Source organism: Carassius gibelio, chromosome B4 (assembly GCF_023724105.1).
Source record: "Carassius gibelio isolate Cgi1373 ecotype wild population from Czech Republic chromosome B4, carGib1.2-hapl.c, whole genome shotgun sequence".
Taxonomy (NCBI): Eukaryota; Metazoa; Chordata; class Actinopteri; order Cypriniformes; family Cyprinidae; genus Carassius; species Carassius gibelio.
In genome coordinates, this window is record NC_068399.1 from 15,201,245 (window position 1) to 15,228,293 (window position 27,049).

The following is a 27,049-nucleotide window of genomic DNA, read 5'->3' on the forward strand; positions in this document are numbered from 1 at the left end:
ACATTATAAAAGACAGTGGTGCAGTCCTTCTCATGTAGTTTTCCAGTTATTTTCCCATTAAAGTGATTAGGTTTGGGATCTCTGGAGTTAAACACTTGATGTGTACTCTCATTAGTTCCATCTTTGAACCACACTCCTGTAGCATCATTCTCATTGAGGTAATGGTCAAATTCTTTATCAAAGTCAAAAGTGCACTTTATGATCACACAGGATCCACTGAGAGCTTCGATCTTCTCTGGCAGACTGATGCTAAGATGTCTACAGAAAACACCTACAAAACACATAATAAAAACATTTAATAATTAGTTTTTTTATACTATAAATACCAAGAAAAAAGGTCTGTATTTTTTATTTATTAGTCTATAAATATAAATAACCTTCCAACAGAAAACAGAGTAGAATTATTTTCTCTGCTCTCCAAATGTTCATCTTTTCATTCATTAAGGAACATCAACCTATAGGTGAAAAATAAATAAGAAAGAAACTCAGCCCTTCATCCCCAAATTCTGTACCATCATATATTTAGTAATGGCTAATTTCTTTCTTCCATGATCAAGAGACTTTTCTTTAGGATTTCAAGAGCACTGGAAACATGAAAATCACCTTTGCTTTCAAGTATAAATGATGCAAGAGTATTTGCAAAAATCTATGATCTTTGACAAATATGGAGCCTCAAGAAGGAGGAAATAACTTTTCGTTCTTTACATCAATATTAATGGTTTATTGAAAGCATTGCCTTACTTTTTGGTTTATTTTCCTCCCATAAATTAAAATATTTTCTGAAAATAATATTGTCCAAAAATTAGTTTTTTTCTCTGTAAATTCTTGTTTTAGACCCTTGAAACCTGGCCAGATACTTTAATATTTATGTTTACATTATTTATTATTTCAGTATATTAACTCAGATGTTTAACCACTTAAAGTATTCTCAAATGTTCACAAAAAATTATATGCATGACATTATTAGATGTTTCATGAAATTGTCCATATGATATATCCTTTAAAACAATAATGAGATATAGATATGACAGTATCTGTAAACAATTGAAACAATTAATTTCACACTCTTAAAAATAAAGGTGCTTCACAATGACAGAACCTTTTTTGTCTAAATGGCTCCATAAAGAACCTTTAACATCTGAAGTACCTTTCTGTTTCACAAAAGGTTATTTTTTGTGAAAGAAGTTTCTTCAGATTATAAAAAGGTAAGAAAGAGGTGGTTCTTTAAAGAATGGTTCTTTGTGGAATCAAAAATTGTTCTTCTATGGCATCGCTGTGAAGAGCCTTTTAAGCACCTTTGTAATGGGTGTAATGGGAGTAAAATAGCAAAAAGACTATAAATATAAAGCCTATATTTGAGTGAATTTGTAAAAGAAAATGATTCCGACCTTACTGAAATGTGGGAATCTCCTGTTTAGATCCCAAGTTTCCAGCTGTAAGATCTGCTGCTGATTAGAGACGGACTGAAGCTCTGCTGCAGGAACAGAATCTGAAGTACAGTCTACTGACAGACATCAGGTCTATTATAACTTCCCTTTTTCATCAGCTCACACCAGTTCCCTTTCGAGGGAACTTCGAACTGCGTCCTCTAGGGGTCACTTTGGGGAACACCTCTTCCTGACCAGTGTCTGAAGCATACATTGAAAAAACACCAACTTGTTGGCCGGCGACAGCTTCTAATGTCACTACCGGCGCGACTATAAATAAGCACCGGGAGAGCATGTCATTATCTTCTTCATCTTCACTGACTGTTTTGTTTGAAGCGTGCATCTGAAAGAACCAGTAAGGGCGATCTTTCTCTGTTTATCATGGCGACAACTAACAAGCATTTAGACGATGTGTGCATCCGTGTCTGCATTATTTGACACCTGATGACACACGCGATCTTTGCGTAATTTGTTTGGGTGAAGAGCATGCACGCGATGTCTTTGAGGAGGCAATCTGCATGCATTGAGAGTGTTTTTTCAATGGAAAAAGCTCCGCTCTAGTTCGTCTCTTCTGAAATAAAGAGGATCAGGACCTGTCCGTGCTGAGGCATGGAAGAGAATGAGCTCGTGAGAATACAGGTCAATCTGTCTGAATGGTTTAAAGAGAGACTTTCCCTTTCGAGTTCATAAAAAAAAAAAAAGGACGGCAGACGAGAGAGAGAGCCTCGGGAGGATGATGTTATATCTTTAACATTTTCTGATACTGAGGTTAGTGTTCTGATGGGTTTTTACCAAGGAAAAGCAAGAGATATTTGAGGATGGTGAAGAAGCTGAGGCTCAGCCTTCTCAATTCTCCTGCCCTGCGTATGTAGAGCTGTTGGAGGTTATTGAGCAAAAATTACCTTTTTTGACCATAACCCTCCAGCTCAGGTGAGCCTTTCATTTCTGTATGATCTCCATACAGAGAAAAAAAAAGAAATGAAAGATGCCGTTTTCTTCTCGCATCCATCGGTTTTGGCATGAAAGTAATCTGCCGACATCAAGGTGATGTGAGAAAGCGGCTATGAGGGGAATCCCCCAGTAGAAAGAGCTACATTTTTTATAAATAATTTATAAATAATTTTTATCTGTGGAATTTTTTTCCTTCTGCATGGGAAACACCCTCTCTTATAGAGCACTGTGCTATGAAGCTCAAGGTTGGGGGTTCGATTCCCAGGGAACACTGAATGCACTGTAAGTCCCTTTGGATAAAAGCGTCTGCTAAATGCATAAACTTAATTTAAACTTAATCTCCCTCCTTGCCATCTAAGCCCCTTCAGAAAATAATCTCGCTTAAATTGCATGGCATACGCAGTAGCAGGTCAGGCTGTGGCTTTATTACACACAATGCTGGTACTTCAAGCATATCAGACTGATCTGCTAAGAGACCTGGATAGAGGAAGGGGCCTTTTTTCTGACAATGTAGCTGAGCTGCGCCGCACCACGGATCTCTCCGTGCTACCAAGTAGGCCACCTCCGCCATGGGCGGGAATATGGCGGCCATGGTCGCAGCAGAGAGACATCTGTGAATGAACCTGGCAGACATCAGGAGAAAAGAAAAGGCTTTCTTCTCGATGCTCAGGTTTCGCCTTCTGAACTTTTCGGTATTTCCATTGAGACGGCAATTTGAGAAGTTCAGGGAGATGAAGGCGTGCTCTGTTGCTTCAGATCCTTCGTTCTATGAAGGTCCAGGTCTGAGCCCGAACAACATAGGGGTCCTGGCCTGTCTCGATCTGAGGATCAAAGACGGGCACAGAAGGCTAGTGTCGCAACTCACACTCCTCCCCCACCTGCGGGAAGGGGTTAGAGGAATGGTAAGCAGAACCTAAGGGGTGTGATCTAGACGAGGCAGCGGAGTGATACCGAGGTATCTACTCGTTCCCTTTGGGGATTTTTAACCCTCTGGAGTCTAAGAGGTTATCAGGAGAAAATAGCCTCATAACGCGTATATGCGTTAATCGACTTCAGAGGGTTAACTTCTGCTTTTATCCTCCCCTTCCTAATTCCCCTGTAACCACCAGCTCTCCACCTGATCGAGGTTAGGTTTAAACCTCTCGCATAACAGTCTCCTATGCTGGAGCTATAGTGTTTTTATGGTTCTATGTTCATAGCAACCGACTGATGGTCCAGACTAAAAGGAGGCACCTCTTGAGCGGGGCTCCAGCGGAGGAGGGTGGGTGAGTAAATGTAACCGTCTCTGTATATACTTATGTTTATTAAATTGCTGGTGGTTACGTGTCTACTAATAAACTCTTTGAGTTTCCTTTGCTGTGCTCAGTTACAGTGTTTACTAAACACTCGCCAGCACCAGCCATCTGGCTTCATGTTCCAATTTTAGGTGGCTGAGATCACAGGTTTCTGAGGGAGCCTCCTTGATCATCAGACCTGGCACAGCACTGCAGGGAATTTCATGGATGTCTGACCAGGTCACTCCGAGGGGTCTCCTGGCCGCTTAGGGGTGCTGTCGTATCTAGCGAGAAGTGGAGGTGGCAGTTACAGAAGTCTTCTTGTACAGTATATGCTGCCTCAGGTGATGCTCCCCTCGTCCGAGGTTTGTGAAATTGAGCTTGCCTCTCCTGTGAGATTCAGCGCCTCTGCGATGCTTAGGAACCTTGAAGTACACACACTAAGCTTTGTGTACTTTCTCAAAACCACATGGTGGTCAGTATGCACGTGAACACTTTGCGCACTTTCTAAAAATCCACAAGTGGTAAGTTTGCACACAAGACTCTGCAAACTTTCTGAAATCCTGTAGGATAAGGGTTACGCGCTCTGCTTCATTCCCTTTCTTGAGATGATTAGACCATGGTTCCTTGGGCTCCATTCAGCCAGTGTGTATTTGTTTATTCACCTCAAGCATTGCTTCTCTCAACATGAGGGGCTATTTGGGTGATTCTCGTGGTAATTTAGCACCGCTCCCCTTTTTTCAAAAAAGGGTCGCCTATGAGCGCACTACTCTGAGCTCGGAGTTCTCCTCTCATATGAGTTCTCTGTTTTTGCCACTCCACCTATGTATCCTCGGATACCTATCTAAACAGGGCGTTGCTACTAGAGCACTGTTGAGACAGCTCTTTCAGCAAGCTTATGCATAAGCTAGGGGTAGCCCCTGTGTGACAGACAAGACTTGGTAGAAATGCTAGGTTCTTAGCCATATCCCTTTAAAGGAATTTTTCCTGATTCCAAGCCTTCAGCTCTACCCTGGGCAGAGGCCCTAACAATTAGGTTGGGTATATAGCTTAGTCCTTTTGGCCGTAAGGGGTAATGTCACAGACAGCCATCTAAAAGTCCCAGGGGCAACTCCCATGGAAATGGTAGAGTTGGTACTTAGTGCTCGCCATGATTCTGGCCTGCACTCCCCTCAGCATGACGGCGTGGGTATACTGTTCCCCAACGCAACCCTTAGAGGACGCAGTTCGAAGTTCCCTCGAAAGGGAACTGTTTCAGGTTACGTATGTAACCATAGTTCCCTGAGTAGGGAACGAGACACTGCGTCCTCTAGCTCCCTGCCATGCTTCGGACGCAAGCTTTAGACGAAGAAGATAATGACATGCTCTCCCGGTGCTTATTTATAGTCACGCCGGTAGTGACGTCGGAGGCTGTCGCCGGCCAACAAGTTTTTTCAATGTATACTTCAGACACGGGTCACGACGAGGTGTTCCCCAAAGTGACCCCTAGAGGACGCAGTGTCTCGTTCCCTACTCAGGGAACTATGGTTACATACGTAACCTGAAACAGTTCTTCCTGTATCAGCATTAACATGCATTCTAAACACAGATCCTTGCATTTCATTTCGCAAGTCTTGTGCTGCAAAAAACAAAAACAAAAAACAAACAAACAAAAAAAAAAACTATACAAATGTGTCCAACATTTAAAAAAACTGAAATAAACAGCAATGTGGTAAGGTTAAATGGTTAATTGAACAACCTGGATTTTTAATTATTATTTGGCCTTAAATTTAATGAAGATTTTCATGATTATTATTGTTTGAAATCTCTGGAGTTAAACACATTTGCTCCATCTCTGAACCACAATCCTTTAGCAGCTTATCAATAAGGTGTTTATCATATTGTTTCTTAATCTCAAATCTGCACTTCACGATCACACATGATCCACTGAGAGCTTTAAAGGGGTCATATGATGAGATTTTAATTTTTCCTTTCTCTTAGGAGTGCTAAGGTCTGTAAAGTTGCAAAGACTAAAGTCTCAAATCCAAAGAGATATTCTTTTAGTCAGCTGCAAATATGTCTTGACCCCCCCAAAAAAGGTTTCTCAGTGGTTTACAGTAGTATCAAATGTACTTAAAAACATACTAAATGTTTACCAAAGTTTGACTCCAAGAAAGGCCCTGTTTCCAAAATGGCTGCCGCCAGGTCCTTAAAATGACCATTACTCCTTTGTATTCCTCCTAGACCAGAAATATTGGTGCCTGATACATGTTTTGGCCATGTAATATTCTAATTATCATATTTGCATGATAGATAAGTGATTACAAGTCCAATTATATATTAAAGTAATTGGTTTACAAGCATATTTATGGGAAAAATAAGTAAAATTTCCCTACAGGTACATGTAAAAAAAAATTAATATCATGGAAAAGTTCTTTATTTTTTTGAAATTTAATTTAAAAAAGCAAACTTTTTTATATTGTAGATTTTTATATCTGATGGTTATGACTTACAGCTTCAGTATCCCAAAAAAGTAGAATATTTTCTCAAAGATCAATCAAAAAAAGATTTACAAAACAGAAATGTTCAAGATCTCCAAAGTAGGTTTAATTATGCACTCAATACTTGGTTGGGGCTCCTTTTGCAAAAGAGGACTGTGGACCACTGAGCAACAGTCCAGTTATTTTCCTCCTTACCCGATGTGAAATGCTTCTGATGTTTTTTTCTGGTTCAAGAGTGGCTTGGTTTTAGCAATGTGACAGCTGTAGCCCTTTTCTTGAAGATGTCTGAGTGTGATGACTCTTGATGCGCTGACTCCGGCTTCAGTCCACTCCTTGTGAAGCTCTCCAAAGTTCTTGAATCGGCAATCCTGACAATCTTCCCAAGGCTGTGGTCTTCCCTGTTGATTGTGCACCTTTTCCTACCACAGTTTTTCCTTCCAGTCAACTTTCTATAAATATATTTTGATACAGCACTCTGTGAACAGCCAGCCCTTTCAGCAATGACCTTCTGTGACTGACACTCCTTGTGGAGGGTGTTGATGATTGTCTTCTGGACAACTGTCAAGTCAGTAGTCCTTCCCATATTTGTGGTTGCATGTTCTGAACTAACCCAGGAGGTACCCAGTATTTATACTCATAATTAATAAAACTAATCAAGCTCATAATGGAATTTTCAAATTTTTTGAGATACTGATTTTTTTCTCTTGAAATATTTCTGTTTGTGTGCAATGAATATACAAAAGTTTACTCTTTTGAATTAAATTACAAAAAAATAAATAACTTTTCTTTTTTTAAGTAGTCTAGGATGAATTTTGTTTGAGCAAAATGGTATACAATGGGTGGCCAACAACATTACAAGGAGTCAAGCAATATCAAATGTCAGTATTCTCTTCTACCATCTTCTGAATTACTGAAAATTGTGAATTTAGTTTTGTTGGGTTTAGTATAATGCTACCTTCATACTCAAAAACATCTATAGAGGATGCATTACATATGTGTTACCTTATTCAAATTGAAATGAGTGACCATTTTAGAGGTTTCACACAAGCCTCTGTTCGGGCTAATTCAGGGTTTTTTATGATCAAAGTTATACAACTACAATTTAAGTAACTTTTGGGTGCAATAACATTGAATGTAAAGTCTGTGTTTTAGCAAAAAAACACATACTGAGTAGGAGTTACATGACATAGGCTAAATTGTTTACATCTCTGGTTCACCCCAAACAATGATAAAACCTTACAGTATTCTCACAAAATCATGTATTTCATAAGTATGTAATCATGTCAGTGCAATTTAGACAAGTCCAATGGATTCATAGACCCAGAAAACATAGGGTTAGACACCAAGAATACTTGACTAAGTCATATAATGAAGGAGTTAGGATATTTTAAGGGCTCCCTGCCCATCTTGGACACCATCTTGAAAATTACACCTTTCTAGTGGTCAAACTTTGGTTAACTTTTAGTATGTTATTAAGGACACCTAAAACTACAAAAAAACAGCAGAGATATCCATATATGCCGCCGCCTATTTATCAAAGTTAAGAATCTGCCACTCCCTTCTAAAATGACTCGTTTAAACACGTCCCTACATATCTACATCTCTATGTGGGAAGATTTGCAAAATGCCACCCAAATGTTCACGCAAAAGAAGGCGTAACTTTTAATCTCTCTGTTGCCGTCGGCGCCATTTCATGGAGAAGCTGTGTGTTTTATTTTTAAAGTGAAACTTCTTTGTTTGGTCTTTCAAAAGAGCAAGATATTCGCTTCGTCATGTTTAGAGTTGATCCGTGCTGGTCGCTGAGGAAATAGATTAACTTGGAACGGACACTTTAATCTTCTGTGGCAGAGTGATACAGCAAACACCTGCAAACACACACAGACATGCAAAGCATACAAAGTAATGCACGAAACCCCTTTTCTAGCCATGAACTCACTCTTTACTGACTAGAATTTAAACTGACCTAATTTACATTTCATTTAAATTAAAAATTGTACAATAAAGCATTAAAAAGTAAAAGAGTCATCAATAAACAAATTTCTATGGCTTGTAAGAGAATAATGTCTAATGACAGTAAACAGATTTACATGCTAAACAGTTAACAGATCTCAGTAGTGTTGTCACGGTACCAAAATTTCAGTATTCGGTACCGATACCAGTGAAAATCCACGGTTCTCGGTACCAATTTCGGTACCAAAGCAAAACACAAAAATATGCTAATTAAAAAAATTATAACTTTTTAGCACTAAAAATAAAACCAATGCCATTCTTTATACTTATTTACAATTGTGTTTAAAGTTTTTCTACAAGTTATATAATTATGAAAAACAGTAAACAAGTTTCACCCAAATTTTATTTGTCTTTTAATTTATGAACTTTAAACACATTTTATTTTTAGTAAATAAAGGGGATTTGCTATAAAAATTAAAACGTGGAAGAAATATTGTGATTTATTTCTTTAAAAAATAAAGTTTTATCATTTTTTTTCAACAGTAGTAGCAGTATCACATACATTTTACTAAATAATAGTAATGTTTCTAGTACAGTGCCTTTATGTAAAAATTAACTTTTAGGCCTAATGAATGCATATTTGTCATTTTAACTGAACTTAAGACTGGTGGTGATGCTTAAGATATTTTTGGTCATTGAGGGTTTCTGTAAAAAAAAAATAGAAATAGATCATATTAATTATTATTAAAAGATAATACTACTACTAATTCTACTATCATACTAATGTATATACAATGCACTATGAATTGATGAGCTGCTGGGTTCATGAATATTAATCACGTTGTCTGCGTTCGGTCAAACTCATTTGCTGAAATCAAAACAGGGACGGTACAAGATCAGCGCCAGTCAATGAAATTGCCATTTGCGCATTAGCTCCGCCCACTCCCGGAGAAAACGGTATGTGTTCTGCTTGTTCGAAAATGAATATGAATAATTCTAAATGAACTCCATTATTTTGACAGGAGAAGACAACAAAGAATAGTTAACATGTAGCGTGTCGATTCAGCGTGGACTCTTGCTCTCTCTCTTTGCATACGAGAAACAGCGCTATCAGTAAAGCGACGGTGAGTCGTGCGCCTTCACAAAGAGTTTGCAGAGCATCAAATGCAGGTGCGCTGTGCCTCCATTGAGATGAACTGAAAAGTTCAGATCGCTTGATGGAGAGAGAACTCTGAAGCTCAGATGCTGAAATGAATGCGAGCGTCATGCTTCAGTCTATGTAGTAAACAAACCCACACGTCTCTGCCATTCATTAATTCACATAGAGACGCGCAGAACACGGATTCATATTTCAACCAACTTTTGCGGCTTAACATTTACATATACTGGTCCATATGGAGATTGGATTTGATTAATTTATGCTAACTTTGACAAATTCCATGACTGTCCATATTAAAATGCGCCGAAATCACAGCGCTGAACCGGGTTTGAACGGGACCTCGGTACTACCGGTACTTAAAGAAACCTGGTACCGTCACATTTAAATTTTTTTAGTACCGACTTGGTACCGAAGTACCGGTTCTTTTGACAACACTATCTCAGAGAATATACTTTTCCTTGTATGTTTAACTTAGTTATAAGCACCTGGCAAATATTCCCACCAATGCAATAAAACACAAATGCATGCTAAATGTTTTAGTTATTTACTTTATCTTTCAAACCTTATTAAAGTTCTACATTGGTGAATGTAAAGGAGTTTTCCTCATTTTCCTTTAATAGAAGGTCGGACCAAAGTAGAGATCATACAGGTATATACAGTCACATCACCAAAATGATACAAACATACACAACATATTTAAAATTGCTGGAATGATTTTAGGAAAACAAATATTCTCATAATCACAAATCTGAATCTAATCATCTGAACTATAACATTACAGAAGTAAAAACATTTAAATTGTATTGGATGATGACAATGATGGCTATGTGGAAGAATTGATTACATATACTCAGTAAGAAATCAAAACCAGTTTCATGTCATGTTTTCTTAAGCAAAACAAAATACAAAATAAATGTTCTGGCTGCATGATCGCTTCATCTGTGAGACTGTGGCACATTCATTTGTTTACAATTATACAAATGAATGCTTCCTAAAGCAGTAGCTTTGTATGTTTCTTCCAAACATATTTTTTGTGAAAATTTATATTTAGAATTTTGTTAATTCTGTTCTCAAAAATGTAAATGCTCACACCATAATAATCTGATAACAGGGCACCTTTTAGTTAAAGTGATAATCAATCAAATCGCATCATTAGTGATTGTATTTGTGATTTTTCATCCATTTCAACTTTAATAATAAAAGCCTTTTCAAACCTTTTCTGGCATCAATGTTCCTTTGCGCTTGAATCCATAATTGCATTAAGCTACTCTAAAAAAGAATGAAAACAACACATTTTGACAGTTTAAAATTACAATTGACTGATTTTATTAACACAATGAAAAAATCATTGCTAAATCAAACTCATGTAAACTGTGACATTAATATCAGTCAATATCATCTTCAGTATTAAAAAATAAAAGAGGCAACACTTTCAGCTTCCTGATCAACATTCACGCATTTATAAAACATTTTCAGATCCATACTTTTAATACAACACCTAAAGGAGAGGTTCAGGAATATGAAGAGCTGGTAGCAATTCCAACAAATTATTTTGCAGACTGTTCTGAACAGTGGAAGAGACGCTGAGAGAACTGTGTGAGGTCCCAAGGTGCCTACTTTGAAAAGGACTGAGGCATAATTGTCCTTCGTACAATGTTTATTAATAATTGTCCTTCGTAAAATGTTTATTACGTTTAGCATCTTCTTTGATAAATGTTTCTATTTTTCATATTACAATGCTGGATACTTTCCAGACAGTCCTCCTGCCATCCATGGCATTTGATGTTTTGGCTTTCATCATTATACATGTTTTTCTTTATTCAGAAAAAAAAAAAAAAAAAGAAATTGGTTGATTTGACAAGGAATGACCTCCATACTAACTGATTTAGACAGAAGTTGTCAGAGTCTTTCAATTGTGTGTGTGTGTGTGTTTACACACACACATATATATATATATATATATATATATACATATATATATATATATATATATATATATAGTACAGACCAAAAGTTTGGAAACATTACTATTTTTGTATGTTTTTGAAAGAAGTTTCTTCTGTTCATCAAGCCTGTATTTATTTGATCAAAAATACAGAAAATGTAATATTGTGATATATTATTACAATTTAAAATAATTGTTTTTAAATTTATTATACTTTAAATTATAAATTATTCATGTGATACAAAGCTGAATTTTTAGGATCATTATCACATGATCCTTTAGAAATTATTCTAATATGATGATGATTCATTATCAAAGTTGCAAACATTTCTGCTACTTAATATTTTTTCAGAACATGTGATACTTTTTTAGGATACTGTGATGAATAAAAAGTAAAAAAAAAAAAAAAAAAGAAGCTATATTTTTAAAATATAAATTGTCACGTCCCCGGGCTGATCTGTCTCCTTCCATCACCTGCTCTGCATCATCACAATCACTCCTTCTCTATTTAGTCTCCTCATGTGTGCTGTCTGTTGTCAGATCATCGTGTTGATCTCGTTCATGTCTCAGCCTTGTCCTCACCTCTTGTTTAGCCTGCACAGAGATCGTGCCCGTTTTGTTTTCATCCTTTAGTTTTGTTTTTTTCCTCTTCCTCCTGCTTTCAGGCAGCGCTATTCTTCAGCCTTCCGGGCTCGCGATCACCGACCGCTGTAACTCTTCTTCTTCGCTGCGCTGCAGCGCGCCACCAGTTCCCCGCCTCCCTGTCAGTTTATCTGGGCATTGCATCAGTGGATTTCCAAGTGGAATTCGTCCAGGAGGCTCTTTTGGATCTGCTCCAGACTGACCTGTTCCTGGATTGTTTTTGTTTGTTAATTTTTATTTTTTTATTTTTTCTGTCCTTTGACATTAAAGCCCATCTAATAAACTGACCCTTTTTGAGCACCTGCAACTGAGTCCCAGTCTTGCTTTGACAGAACGATCTGACCACCATGGACTCAGCAGGTGCAGATCCCCTCAGATCAGCCGTCACCCAGCAGGGCATTCTCTTGGGCCAGCATGCCTCCCAGCTAACATCCACATCCCGGGAGGTTGAGTTCCTTAATGCCCAGTAAGTGCCCAGCTCCAGGAACTTCGAAGACAGACATCTGCCAGATCAGAGGTCCCCACTAGCATTTTCTCTACCTGTCATGAACCTGAGCCTCATGCCAACAACCCACCACAGTGTCTCAGTGCTCCCTAGTCTTCGCCCTCCAGCCCCGCCGGTATGCCCAGAAAGAGACTAAGGTGGCTTATGTTTTAACCCTCCTCACAGGCATGGCCCGTGACTGGGGAACTGGCCAACAGCTATCCTGGATTGAATATGCCCATAACTCCTTGCCAATGGCGGCCACAGGTATGTCTCCAATCCAGTGCTCCATTGGTTTTCAACCTCCTATGTTCCCCTCACAGGAGCCCGTTGCTGCTGTTCCGTCTGCCTTAGCCTTCGTCCGCAGGTTTCGCCGCACCTGGAGGAGGGCTGAGGAAACCTTGGCTCGGGTTTCCAGACGAACCAAAGCAGCGGCTGACCGTCACCGTATTCCTGCTCCCCGATACGTATGTTGTCAGAAAGTATGGCTATCAACCAAGGACCTTCCTCTCCAGGTGGCTTCTCGCAAGTTATCCCCCGGGTTCATGGGGCCATATCAGATCACCAAGGTATTGAGTCCGGTGGCGGTAAAGCTTAAGTTACCTCCCATACTTGGTCGGGTACACCCAGTCTTTCATGTTTCTCGGGTCAAGCCTGTGTTTCATTCAACCCATCTGCTACTACCCCTACCCCTCCCCCTCCCCGTCTAGTGGATGGTTCCCCAAGCCTTCACCGTCAGGATGTTGCTGGATGTCAGACGTCGAGGTCGGGGATTTCAGTATCTGGTGAACTGGGAGGGATATGGTCCGGATGAGAGGAGTTGGGTCCCGGCTCGGGATATTCTGGATCGGTCGCTGATCGAGGACTTCAACCAGCAGCGTGGTGGTTCCTTCCCTGGGGGCGCTCCTGGGGAGGGGAGTAATATCACGTCCCCGGGCTGATTTGTCTGTTTTTCCCTATAGTGTGTGTTGTTGTTTACACTTACCATGTGCTTCTGTGTCACCGTGGTGCCCGTCTCCGCCCTCTTGTTTCATTATTATCTTGTTATTGGTCACCATCACCTGCTCTGCATCATCACAATCACTCCTTCTCTATTTAGTCTCCTCATGTGTGCTGTCTGTTGTCAGATCGTCGTGTTGATCTCGTTCATGTCTCAGCCTTGTCCTCACCTCTTGTTTAGCCTGCAAAGAGATCTTGCCCGTTTTGTTTTCATCCTCTAGTTTTGTTTTTTCCCTCTTCTTCCTGCTTTCATTGCATCAGTAGATTTCCAAGTGGAATTCGTCCAGGAGGCTCTTTTGGATCTGCTCCAGACTGCCCTGTTCCTGGATTGTTTTTGTTTGTTAATTTTTATTTTTGTATTTTTTCTGTCCTTTGACATTAAAGCCCATCTAATAAACTGACCCTTTTTGAGCACCTGCAACTGAGTCCCAGTATCGCTTTAACAATAAATATTTTTTTTAATAACAATATGCACTACTGTTCATTAATTTGGGGTCATTAATTTGTTTTTTATTTTTTTTTAAATAAAATCAATACTTTTATTCAGCAAGGATGTGTTAAATTGATAAAAAGTGATAGTAAAGAAAATATATTATTAGAATAAATATTATTAGAATTTTTTATTTATTTTGAATAAATGCAGTTCTTTTTAACCTTTTATTCATCAAATATATTAGACAGAAGAACTGTTTCCAACACTCATAATAAATCAGAATATTAGAATGATTTCTAAATGTTCATGTGATAGACTGGATGTTACATGTGACACTAATGGCTGGTGTAATGATGCTGAAAATTCAGCTTTGCATCACAGGTATTAATTATTTTTTAAGTATATTCAAATAGAAAACTATTATTTTAAGTTGTAATAATATTTCACAATATTAATGTTTTTTCTGTATTTTTGATCAAATAAATGCAGGCTTGATGAGCAGAAGAAACTTCTTTCAAAAACATTAAAAATAGTAATGTTTTCCAAACTTTCGGTCTGTTCTGTATATATATATATACATATACATTTTAAACTGTAGAAAACAAAAGAGAAAATAATTGTGTATTAGTTGTTTATTGTGTGTCACCTCTCTTAATGTTTAAAGTCTCATATTCAGAGACTGGAGCAGAGAGCTGAAGAGAAGCATATGTGTCTACTGCCTCATTCTGAGCCTGAAAACAAAACACTCATCAACACCATCATTAACATCAACATGCTGACTTAATCTTATTAATGTAATTTAATTTTAATTTAATATATAATATAATAGATTTACCTTTAGCTTTGCAGACAATCTAGAATAAAGGATATTAGGTTACTAATGTGTATTCCTTTATAATATCTGTCTATAGAAATGCACCATTATCTGTAATTGACTTACTGTCTCATTTTGTAGAGTCCAAGTCCAACAGTCATAGCGTACAGAAGCAGAATGATCAGCAGGGGAATTGTAACTTGATGACATCCTAAAAAGACAATATGCACACAGAAAGAAAATATAAACATAACTCACTGTAGAAGGAGAGAAAAGAGCAGAATTAGTTCACCCCAAAACAAAAATTCTGCAAATCTATAAAGTTACTGAACATTTTGAGGAAGCTAATAATAATGCATCTGTATTGTACTTAAACAATTACCACAGTAACAATTACCTAAAATATTTGTTTACCTGTACGCTGCAGAGGAGTGAGAACCAGATCAAACAGTTTTTCATCAGTTCCTCGAGTGTTTCTGCTGACACACTGCAGAGTGGATGTGTGTGTGAGAGACTGATGAAGAGTGATGGAGCTCCTCAAGACTGTGCTGCTCAATCGCTCTTCACTGATGAACGTGTTTGAAGAGTTAGTGACAGGACGTCCAGACAGATGCCACTCCAGATCAGGAGAGGGATTCCCATCAGCCTCACAGAAACACACAGTTACATCAGTTCTGCTACAGCTGGAAGAAGTAGAGATCTGAGGAAAATCTAATAGAGAGAAAGATCGAGAATGGTCTGAGGAGCACACCTGGAAATGCTGAAAATTGTCTTTATTCCTTTATTACCCACACTGAAAAAAAATGTTTTCAGGGCATTTTAGAAGAAAAGATAAAAGACAGATAAAGGAAGGAATGACTATATGAGAGATAGCTAAAATTTCAGGCAGTTACAGTGTCATCAAAAAGTATTTAGAATTTTGGATATAATGTAAGCATTGAATGAATTTGAATTAGGTTACAAAATCAAACTGAAATGAAAGTAGTTTCCATTTTGCTTTATATTTTTTAAATGTGATAATATTCATGTCACGGCACCTCAGGGGAACTGTGAGCGAACGCCACCTCGGGGGAACTGAGAGTGAACGCTGCCGCCGCCTATTTATAATTTATAATTATATGTTCATAATTGCTTCTGGTGTATTTATAATATGCTTAAATATTTTAAAAAATATTGCTCCTGTTCATGCTCGCCTTCTCCTCAAGATTCGGTGGGTGATTCAGATTTCTCTTGGCACAGCGATTAGAAGACTTACAGGTTCCCCACTTGACATCTACGTCATCAAGTTCAGTTTGAGCAGTATGCCCGACCCCCAGGAAGTGCGTGCTTCTAATTGACTTCTTTTTCTCTGTTGAATCCAACGGGGTCGCTGTGTCCATTTCTTTTACTGTCTATAGAAGGGCCAGATAGCCCTTCAATAGAAGATTTTTCGGGACCACACTTCAAATGAAGGGGTATGAATTATCTCTGCAACATGGTTGCTACAGCGAACAAAAATACACATGAATGTAAGCTTTTTTGGCATAAATAAAGATTTTAACGAAAAGTAATAATTTGTTTTATGTTACATTCAATTGTGAGTTCATATTAACAGTTATGTTACTCAAAGAAATCTTTGCAAAAAATCGCTAATATTTGCTAGTGTCATATCATTACAGACTGCATGAAAGTGCCACAGCATATGTCTGATCAAGGCGATAACTTCCGTAGACATTGATGGGGGCTAATCCTCCCAATAATTAGAAATCGCTAAACCATTTTCTTAAAGGGGGGGTGAAATGCTCGTTTTCACTCAATATCCTGTTAATCTTGAGTACCTATAGAGTAGTACTGCATCCTTCATAACTCCAAAAAGTCTTTAGTTTTATTATATTCATAAGAGAAAGATAGTCTGTACCGATTTTTCCCGGAAAAACACGACCGGCTGAAGGGTGAAGTGTGGGCGGAGTTTAAGAAACACGAGCGCCAGTAGGCTTTTGCGTTGAGAGCATGTGGAAGCTGTGACATTACCGTGAGGGAAAAACCATCATCCAAAACAAACCATGGCTTACAGTCAGATTCAGCCGTTTATTTATGATCCAGAATCAGATCCCGAGGCTGAAACTGAACGAGAGCAGCAGCAGCAACGACTCGCTCCGAGCGGGACTCGAACCCGGGTCTCCGGTATGGGAGGGGACGCACTAACAAGGAGGCAGAGATATTTGAAGCAGTTTTACTCACCGCCAGCTGGTCCAACACACGATCGTGACCCTTTTTCGTTGGGATTGCATCATCCTTAAGAAATAAACAATACGCAAATCCGTCGTCAAACTGGGCCTTGTTTGTAAGACAAGCATCTTTGAAATCCAGGGAACAAACAAAAACACTTGCACAACTCCGTTGATGCTCTGTAAAATAAACTCCATCCACTGGTCCCTTAATGCTGTTTTTTTGGTAATCTGTGCAGGGTTGTCTTGCCCTGGCAACCAAAAACACACTTCTTTTGTGACTTTTCGCAATGCTTTCGCTCTAATCAGTGAATCGCTCTGATCAGTGAAATGTCTGTGCTCAGCCTCTCAGTGCTCTGCTATACGGGAGCGCGCGCTCTTCCGGCAGAACTGCCCTTAGGACAGCACTGGAAAATATAGTGTAGCGATTCAGTATTTAAATGGTATTTAATAAAAGTTGCGGGGCAGGGTTGACAAGTTTATTTTCTCCTGGGGAAGTGGAAGAGGTATAAAATAGAATTGGGATTGGGCCTAAATTTAAAGTAATTTTGACACAATATATATCAATTTAAAGCTTTCAGACTTTAGTTTTCCTTTTGAGGGAAAATAAATGAGAGAGCAATACATAAATTGTATTAGATTCTCCATATGTGATGTGATGCCAAACTTACCGGTTCTATACACATTTTTGTGTGTGAAACAAATGAGACCTTATAATAAATTGTTATTAAAACCTTTAATGATTTATAAGCACTCAAGATTTTTATTTCATCACTGTCTCTGTCATCTTGACACTGGTTAGGATTCATAGTAACTGGTGCAAAAAGCACTGTCATAAAAGGTGTGAAGAATATATATTCAAACTATCGTGTTGATCAGCGCCATCTACTGTGTAGATTCACAAAATATGTGAGTCCACATAAACTTCTCTGACAATCTAAACCTACAATCAGAATTCAGGACTGAAACAATCCATTTTATATTTTTTACAAAGGTGCTAATGAAGCTGGAAGGAATCGCTAAAACTGACATGTTTTGGGGTCATCTGAGAAAAGGATAAATAATTGATTTAGGAATAAATAACCAAAGACATAAGATACACAGACGGTGCACTACTATGAATGGGAGAAACTAGAATGCGCAATATGGTGAAATAATCCCACCTTCTACATGAAAGAGCCAATGACTGAGAAAGGCATCGTGTTACTACAGGTGCCATTAAAGATCCAGTTGATACAGAAACAATTAGCATTCTGACATGTGCATTAGCTGGTCTTGCCTGAAAAATAAGCTTTTTAAAAGGGGAGGTCTAATGCTATTTCATGCATTCTGACTTATTTACACTGCTGGATTCTCATCATGTCCATAGTTTCAATAAATGAGTTGGACGTACTACGTGTGCCAAATAATCTCCTTCAGGGCTCGTATAAGTTACATAAAGTTTATTAGTATGGCCCTGTAGGGTAAATTTCTTGTATGAATGTAGGTTTACGAATGAAGCATGTGGATGCGGCACAGGACTTGCTCAAGAAGGATTTATCATTTTGTTTTTAGACAACAGAGTCAACAATGTCAACAAAGAAGTTGAATGTGAGGGAAAGATAACCTTCTTCAGCATTTCAAAGATGCCCACTGAATGAAATGGCTTCCATCAAAGTACCTTTGGAACACTGTTTAAATAAGGGATCTGGGAAGGGATCTAAGTTTCAGTTACTAAGTTTGCATTAGGTAACAAAATATCAAAACACGTGGCATTCATTTTAAAGCAGATAATTGATATTCAGGTGTCCAAATGGTGTCCAAATGTGTTCCATCATGTTATGGGACCATTCAACAGTATATATTCTTCCACTCTGGTTTTGATTTGATTTGAAGAATTTATTTCACACACTTCATCATTTTAAAGACAAAATTAACAATAGTTACAGAAAGGTTAATGTGTGTAAAAAGGGAAAACCCCAAAGAAGCTATTGAAAGCTTTTAGGAGGGGGCCCAATACAAGAACAAAAGCTCAATCCATAAACACAAATGAATATAAATACAACAAGACAAACAATACAGCAAACAGACGATCCCAGCACAAATATAACACTTTCAAAATGATCAAAAAGTATTTGTTAAAAGCAGTTTTTCCTTAAGATTTTTCTTGAAAACGGAGACAGAATGCAACAATTTAAGGTTTTCCTCAAGCTCGTTCCAAATCTGCGGACCTCTACAGACTACACTCAGGCTCGTATACATTTCAATCGTCTTATTTTACCAGTAATTTAATGTTTTTCCCTTGTGTGATATGTATGCTGGGGTCGGCTGATTGGAACAAGTTCACACAACCTATAATTTAAGGACAACCTGGAATATCATACAGGCATTATGAAAAGTATTATATTCGGTAAGTCTTAATAGACCAAGGCGATGAAACAATGGACGCGAAGGGGTATTTGGCTCAGACCACGTTAATACCCGTATACTTTTTTTTCTGTAAAGACTGTATTTTTTTCAGGTAGCTAGTAAAAGTGTTACACCATATGACATTGCAATAATTTATATGGGACTCAAAAAAGGTCTTATATAAGATGACAAGTGCTGACTGTGGGAGAAAATTTCTTATTTTGAAAAATAATCCAACGTATTTTGATAATTTTTTTATTAACTGATCAATATGACATTTAAATTGCAGACATTCATCAATAAAAAAATCAGAGAAATTTAGTGGTGTTTACTGTTTCGATAATTTGTTCATTTATTTTAAGACAGAAATGCTTATTTGCCAATTGATTTTGTTTGGAATTAAATACGATGTAGTTTGTCTTGTTTATTTTAAGAGTTCTCTTAAAGAGTTCTCCCAAAAACCCACTGACTTTCATTGTATGGGTAAAATGTAAATATCTTCTTTAGCGTTCTACAGAAGAAAGGAATTTATGCAGGTTTACAACAACATACTGTAAGGCTGACTAAATCATAACAGAATATTTGTTGTTTTGAACACTGAATATCTTTATTTTATTATACTTTATTTATTATTCTCTTTACACTGGTTAAGGAAGTGTCACAGTGACTGCTGTAAAAAGCACTGTCATGAAAAATGTGTGAGGAATATTTATTCAAACTATTGAGCTGATGCATCAGCTGCCATTTACTGTAAGTGTGAATTTGCAAGACATAACTGAGACTAACTTGCTCTGAATATCTAAAAAGACAATTAGCATCCAGGATTGCAAAGATCCATTTTATAGTTGACTTTTAGGTGCTAATGACTATGATGTGACATCATATATATATTTAGATTGTTACTTTTTGTTTCCTTTCCTTTTATTGAAATAGTATTTTTATTTTATTCAGATTTATATAATTAAATATTAAAGAGAGATTACGGAAAATAATGACATGTATTTCATAAAATGGACACTGGGTGGCAGTAAACATGAGCAGCGTCACACAGGGTCATTTAGCGATGCGCAGAGCCAGATGAGCTCAATTTCCGGGTGAATGGAGAATGAGCAACCGTTGTTCTGCTTCACTGATTTCTCTGTAATATTTCCAGGTTAGTTACACACCTTGTATGAGACTACAGAGGTTTATAAGCTAATAGGAATCCCCGGTGATGTGTGCTCTGTAAGCTAAAAGTATGTCAAATGTGTAAACAGTTAAGCTTGACAGTACGCAGGTGAGAAAATCGCGGCCGACATCCGCAGATTGTTTATTTTATTTGTACCTTACGGCTCCGGGGCATTTGTGAGTTATTTCAGTGTGTGTGGAAAACAGCTATGTGTGTAGTACAATGTTAAGGGGTAAAAAGTTCATGTGAATGTACAGCGTAAGACCAGTTACGGCTGCGGCCTGGTTTAAGGGCACATGCATGTTAATATTACAATGATACAGATTTAGTTCATAGAACTGAGTGCCAAGTTATGAGGGCAGATATGTTTATTATTGAAGTCTGTGTTCTTATAGTGTAAATGTAATACATCTTAACTGCAAATGAGAATTATTCTGTTGTATAAAGTGAACACTTATAAAATGTTCCGTTATTACAAAAATACTCTTTTGATAAGAGGACAAAGATGACAGGTGTTTAAAGGAAAAAGTGCAGACATTATTAATGGTATACCAAACATGGGATTTAAAGGGAAAATGTTTGTTTTTGGTTTCATACAAACTTTAAGTTAATGTTTGGAAAAATATGTGAGGATACATTTATGTGAAAACAGACCTTTGAAGATTCCATGACTTAATGTAATCCAAATGTGCTTCAATGCAAAGCAGACAAAAATAACAGAAAATAATTCATGATTGCAGATACAAAGTTAAAATGAAGTTGAAAAGAAACATAATCCGAGTGAATGGAGAATAAGCAACTGTTGTCCTGCGTCACTAATTTCTCTGTAATATTTCAAATATCCAGAGCACTATATATATATATATATATATATATATATATATATATATATATATATATATATATATATATATATATATATATTAGTGGTGGGCCATTAACGCGAGACTCTTATCGGGCGATAAAAAAAAATATCGCCGTTAATCTATTCTCAAAGTTGGGTTGGGATCTGGGTCTATACTAAGCAAGCTATGATGACTTTCACCTTGATATTTTATGTAACCGACTGGTTGAGGCCAGCATAATGGAATGTGACACCGAACCGAGCTTTCTTCTGCGAAGTTCTCCTCAAAGTCCCTCCTGCACCAGAATGAACAAATACAAATCGCAGTTTGAAACAAACAACAAGATGCGAAAGAGCCCAATTCAGCACCGCGGTGTTCAGGGCTCACGCAGAGAAAGGCGTCTCGAGACGCTAAAAATAAGCATTTTCAAGTGTTTTGATCAAAACACTTGAACATCGAATTTGCTTATTTTTGCTCTAGTGCTGACAAATACATACGAAATATGACAAAATATCCACCTCGGAAATTATGCTCGAAAAAACTGTCAGTTATTTCTTGAGTGAAAGTAAACAGTTGAGGAAAAATGGGATGTGTATTATATTGGATAAGTTTATCTTCTCTTAAAGGGACCGCGTCTAATTTAGCTACTGGCTGCTGTAATGTTAATCCAAGAAAATGAAAATGAAAATCACTCACTGCTCTTGACTACTTTGTAGTTTTAACAGTCAAACCAAAAATTATTCAGACACCAGATATCATTTTTGATATATATAGCAAAACTGTAATAATGTTGAAGGTGTCTGAATAAATGTAGGTTTCATTGTATATTTCATTTTTACATTGAAGACTATCCAGTGCTTTTTTACATGTAATTATTTAGTTTCTGTACCTTGACACCTAAATGGACTACATTTATATAGCGCTTTCAACAGACCCCATGGCCATCCAAAGCGCTTTACAAGTTGCCTCACATTCACCCATTCACTCACAAATTCATACACCGACGGCGATGCCAGCCATGCAAGGCGCTATCTAGCTCGTCGGGAGCAGCTGGGGTTAGGTGTCTTGCTCAAGGACACCTCGACACTTGGTCAGGTGGAGCCGGGGATTGAACCACCAACCTTCCGGTTTGTAGACAACCTACATGAACCACTGAGCCACTGCCGCCCCTACAAACTTGAAAAAACCTTAAACATTGTGTAAATAGCACAAATAAATAAAAATAAACGAACATACAAATTAGACAATTTCAAACATGGCCCACTGGTACAACCTTCACCGGGTCCCCGCTTGTGCAATGTGGAATTATTTTACAGCTTTTTCAAGCAGTTTCTGATGCATTTTGGAAACAGGAGATGTACATTTCTAATGCACCACCTAGCTTGATAAACCCCTTCTCAAAGACTTACTGTTTGTCAATTTTATTTGGGTAACACACATATTCTGAATGCCGTCGGCAGAATTCGAATGAGCCATTTTAATCTAGATTAATCTAGATTAATTTCAAGATCACAGTGAGATTAATCTAGATTAAAAAAATTAATCTATGCCCACCTCTTATATATAATATGTCATAATGGATACTCAATACATGTATCAGGATTAGGCGAGCAGCTCCGTTTCATCTCAGAGACACGTTCTGTCTTTGCACTTGCCAAATTCCGCTGTGTAAATAGCAAATCCGTCATGGCATGAGCGCAACTGGCTCTTAAAGGGAATAGAAGATGAGACTCTGATTGGTTAATTGCATGTTACGCCCAAAAATAACCCATTACTAGGCGCACTGACTGTTTTTCTGTCGTTAAAATAGCAAAAGTGGATTTGGACACACTCTGAGTGGACCTGCGTCATGCCCTTTACACTTTGCATTGAGAGCATTAAAATAGGGCCCTAAATATGGGGATCGAATTGACCCACAAACATCACAAATGTATTAGAAATTGTACATCAAAACATAGCAGTGTGTTGAAAAGTATGACCCTAAATGTGAAAAAAGCACAAAATTTCAAGAAAAAAATATATGGATATAAAAAATTCTGACAACTCAAAAATCCACTGTGTAAATAACACTGAGATAAATGTAATGTGGTAAGGTTAAGTGGTTAACAACAATCTAGAGGCTTTTTAAAATTATAATTTAGGCTTTAGTAAAGTTATAGTAGCTATTCTTGCACTATTACACAATAACAGTGTAATAGCCTTTCATTTTATAACTGACTTCTAGGTGCTAATGAATGTGAGGAGGTAAATCGGCTGTTATGTATTACTCACACTGAATGTCCAGCATCACTGATGAGTTTTGGCTGCCATGTTGGTTCTGAGCTGTACAGTGGTACCAGCCTCTGTGTGTCGGGTCGGTCCTATTGAAGGTAAGAGTGTCTCCAGTCTGCAGCTGCTTCAACTGTCCTTCACTCTCTCTGGACCAGGTGTAGTTCACTGCTGGATTTGCATCACTGCTGCAGATCAGAGTCACTGAACTGTCCTCCAACACAGAGCTGGAGGGAGTCACAGACAGTTCTGTGTTTTTGGGTGAATCTGAAGAGAAAAGAAATAGGGCCTCACAATAAAAATCAAGACAATACGATTCACAAGTCACAACTAAAAAGCATGACTTACACTGAACTTGTAGTGCGATGCTGTCCTGTTCTGTTTTGTACTTGTCCTGTAGCTGATAGGTTATAGTGCAGGTGAAAGTGACTCCGTGCTCACGGTGAGTAGCAGTGAAGTTCAGATCAGAGATGAGCTCCTGTAGTCTGCTGCTCTCACTGAGGGGGATTCTGGGAGTGGAGCTCCATGTGAGAGTTGGTGGAGGAGAGGAGCAGAGAGTCTCAGCAGAGCAGCGCAGACTCACAGAGCTCCCCTCCAACACCTCCAACACCTCCTCCTGACCCTGCACCTCCCTCTGCTCCACATACAGCTGCACTCTGGGTTTGGGAGGAGACTCTGAAATAGAGAAAGTAAAATGATAATCATGGCAACTTTTCAAACCCACATTTAACACATTTGTTTAGAAATAAAAGGCTCAAATCACTCACCAATGACTTTTATAGTGGAGAAGGGTTGTTTGTAGGTGTATTTCAGATCTCCACTCTTAATCCTGAAGTAATATTTACCATTGTGCTTTGAGCTAACATTATAAAAGACAGTGGTGCAGTCCTTCTCATGTAGTTTTCCAGTTATATTCCCAGTAAAGTGATTAGGTTTGGGATCTCTGGAGTTAAACACTTGATGTGTACTCTCATTAGTTCCATCTTTGAACCACACTCCTGTAGCATCATTCTCATTTAGGTGTTGGTCAAATTCTGTTTTAAAGTCAAAAGTGCACTTTATGATCACACAGGATCCACTGAGAGCTTCAGTCTTCTCTGGCAGAGTGATGCTAAAATATCTACAGCAAATACCTACAAGACACATAATACAAACAAGTAAGAAATAATTCACAAATGACCATAAATACCAAGAAAAGAGGTTTGTAATTTTTTTATCAGTCTATAAATCAAAATATGCTTTAACCTTTCAAAAGAAAGCAGAGTAGAATTATTTTCTCTGTTCTCCAGACGTCCATCATTTCGTTCATTGAGAAACATCAACCTATAGGTGAAAAACAAATAAAGAAAGAAACTGAGTAATCCTCTGAGAGATCCTCTGTGATTCTTATTTTAGACCCTTGAAACTTGGTCCATTATACTTTAATATTACAGTATTACATATACAGTACAAAATGTATCAGATTAATTTTAACCACAAAAAGTTCAAAATATTATATGCATGACATTTTCATTAGTTGTTTTATCAAATTGTTCATATAATATGTCCTTTATAACAAAAATTAAACATGAATATGACAGTATCTGTTCATACTGTCTCAGATTCCAGGACTTAATCAGGGTGTCTACAGATATGAACAAGTTAGATTTAAGACTTTTAAATTATCTTTAAACGCATCGTTTTGTTATGAGTTATTAAAACATTTCAAACAAATATTAATTATAAATGTTAATTAAAAACTCTAAAATTGTTTTGCCTTTTCAAATCAAGTAGACTCGTGTGGTTTATGCATGCAGTCTATGGGTTTATGTTTTATGCTTCAGAAATATGATGTTATTTCCAGTAAGGGAGCATAGTGAGTGGCGATGCCATAGACATATAAAAACTGTTCCTCTTGGTTTAACAAATCATTCCCAGTGATTAATAAAACGTACCCATGAATTTCCAATCCATGCTCTCAGATTTTGTAAACTATACCTTCGTTTTTTGAATCCATACCCACAAATTCATAGTCTGTGTGCACGCTTTCGCAGTCCGTTCCCTCAGATTTGTAAACAGTACTCACAGATTCATGCAGCAAGCTCATATGTAGCCTACATGTTAAAATACTGTTTTATTAAATATTATTTTATTGAAGACAACAAAGTGTCTTAAGAGAGTCTCTATCAATTGTAGTACGAGGCATTTTTCAGTAAACTTGCATTAACTCATTTTAAACTAACTAGGAGGCTGGTCAGCTAACTGTATACATTTATAGCAGTAACTACAGATAGGAAATCTGTCTGTCCAATGACTTCAAACAGTCACTAGGTCTTTCAGACTGGAGAATGTTTTGCTGAAATGGGACCGAAAATATTTAAGACCCATCGAACCTGAATTTAAGACATTTAGGACTTTTTAAGGCTTTTTATCAAGAAAACTTTAAGAACCCGTGGCCACCCTGTTAATGTGGGGACAAATTTCAAGTGAGAACAAAGTTACATGATACATTGATGCAGTTTTCAGCCATTCTTTGTCATTTTATTTGGTGAGCCACATATCTTGAAACTTGCATTTTCCAGGCATCACATTTACAGTGTGTGTGTGTGTGTGTGTGTGTGTGTGTGTGTGTGTGTGTGTGTGTGTGTGTGAAACGTTGAGGTACCATTTTAGTAGATTTGTGCGTGTGTGAATGTCATGGTAACGCGTAAATGCATGTAAAATGCGTAGGCTACGAAAGTGTTGGCGATGTATAAATATAAAGAGTTTATTTGACAGAGCTAATTTGTAAAAGAAAATGAATCTGACCTTCGTGAAGTGCAAGAATCTCCGGTTTAGATCCTAAGTTTCCAGCTGTAAGATCTGCTGCTGATTAGAGACGGACTGAAGCTCTGCTGCAGGAACAGAATCTGAAGTACAGTCTACTGTCAGATAACAGATCTATTATAACTTCCCTTTTTCATCAGTTCACACCAGTACTTCATTTATCAGCAAGAACATGCATTCTGTGCACAGACAGAGCACAGAGCACTGGTTAACTGAACAACCTGACTTTTTAATTATTTATCTGGCTTTAAATTTAATAAAGATAAACATGTTTATAGTCTTTATTATTTTGTCACAATATAGGATCTTTAAACCACAACCTCCTAGAACCATAAATACATTCTTTACAGACTAGAATAACAACTGAACTAATTTATATTTCCTTTAAGACAAAAATTATATAAATAAAGCATTATAATGAAAAGAGTAAAATCAATAAAAATAAATGTATACAGCTTGTAATAAAATATTACTCAGGTACTGTCTAATGACATTTGATCTAATGATCAAACCAATCTAATGATCAGATTTGCATGCAACCTATTGTTTAAAAGTGAAAAGCCATTAAATCGCATTGCATGGTAATTGTATTTGATTGATTATTTTTTAGCCATTTGGACTACAATAATCTAATCATGTCTTTAACCACTCATTATTCCAGTTGATCTGATGCTTCCACAGCATGACTCATTGTTCCTTCTTTTGTGCTTTTTTGTAATTTTTCCTCTGTAAAACATGAAATCACAAAACTGGTGTCTTAAGCTATTCTAAGAAATGTAAGCTAAATTTCTCTAGAGTTTAACTTACAAT

The 27,049-nt window shown here is 37.5% G+C and overlaps 1 protein-coding gene across 1 annotated transcript in view; it reads right to left on the bottom strand.

Annotated features, from left to right (window-relative positions):
- Positions 1-27,049, bottom strand: part of LOC127956384 (B-cell receptor CD22-like) — an 84,156-nt gene that overhangs the window by 35,045 nt on the left and 22,062 nt on the right. The window lies entirely within an intron of this gene.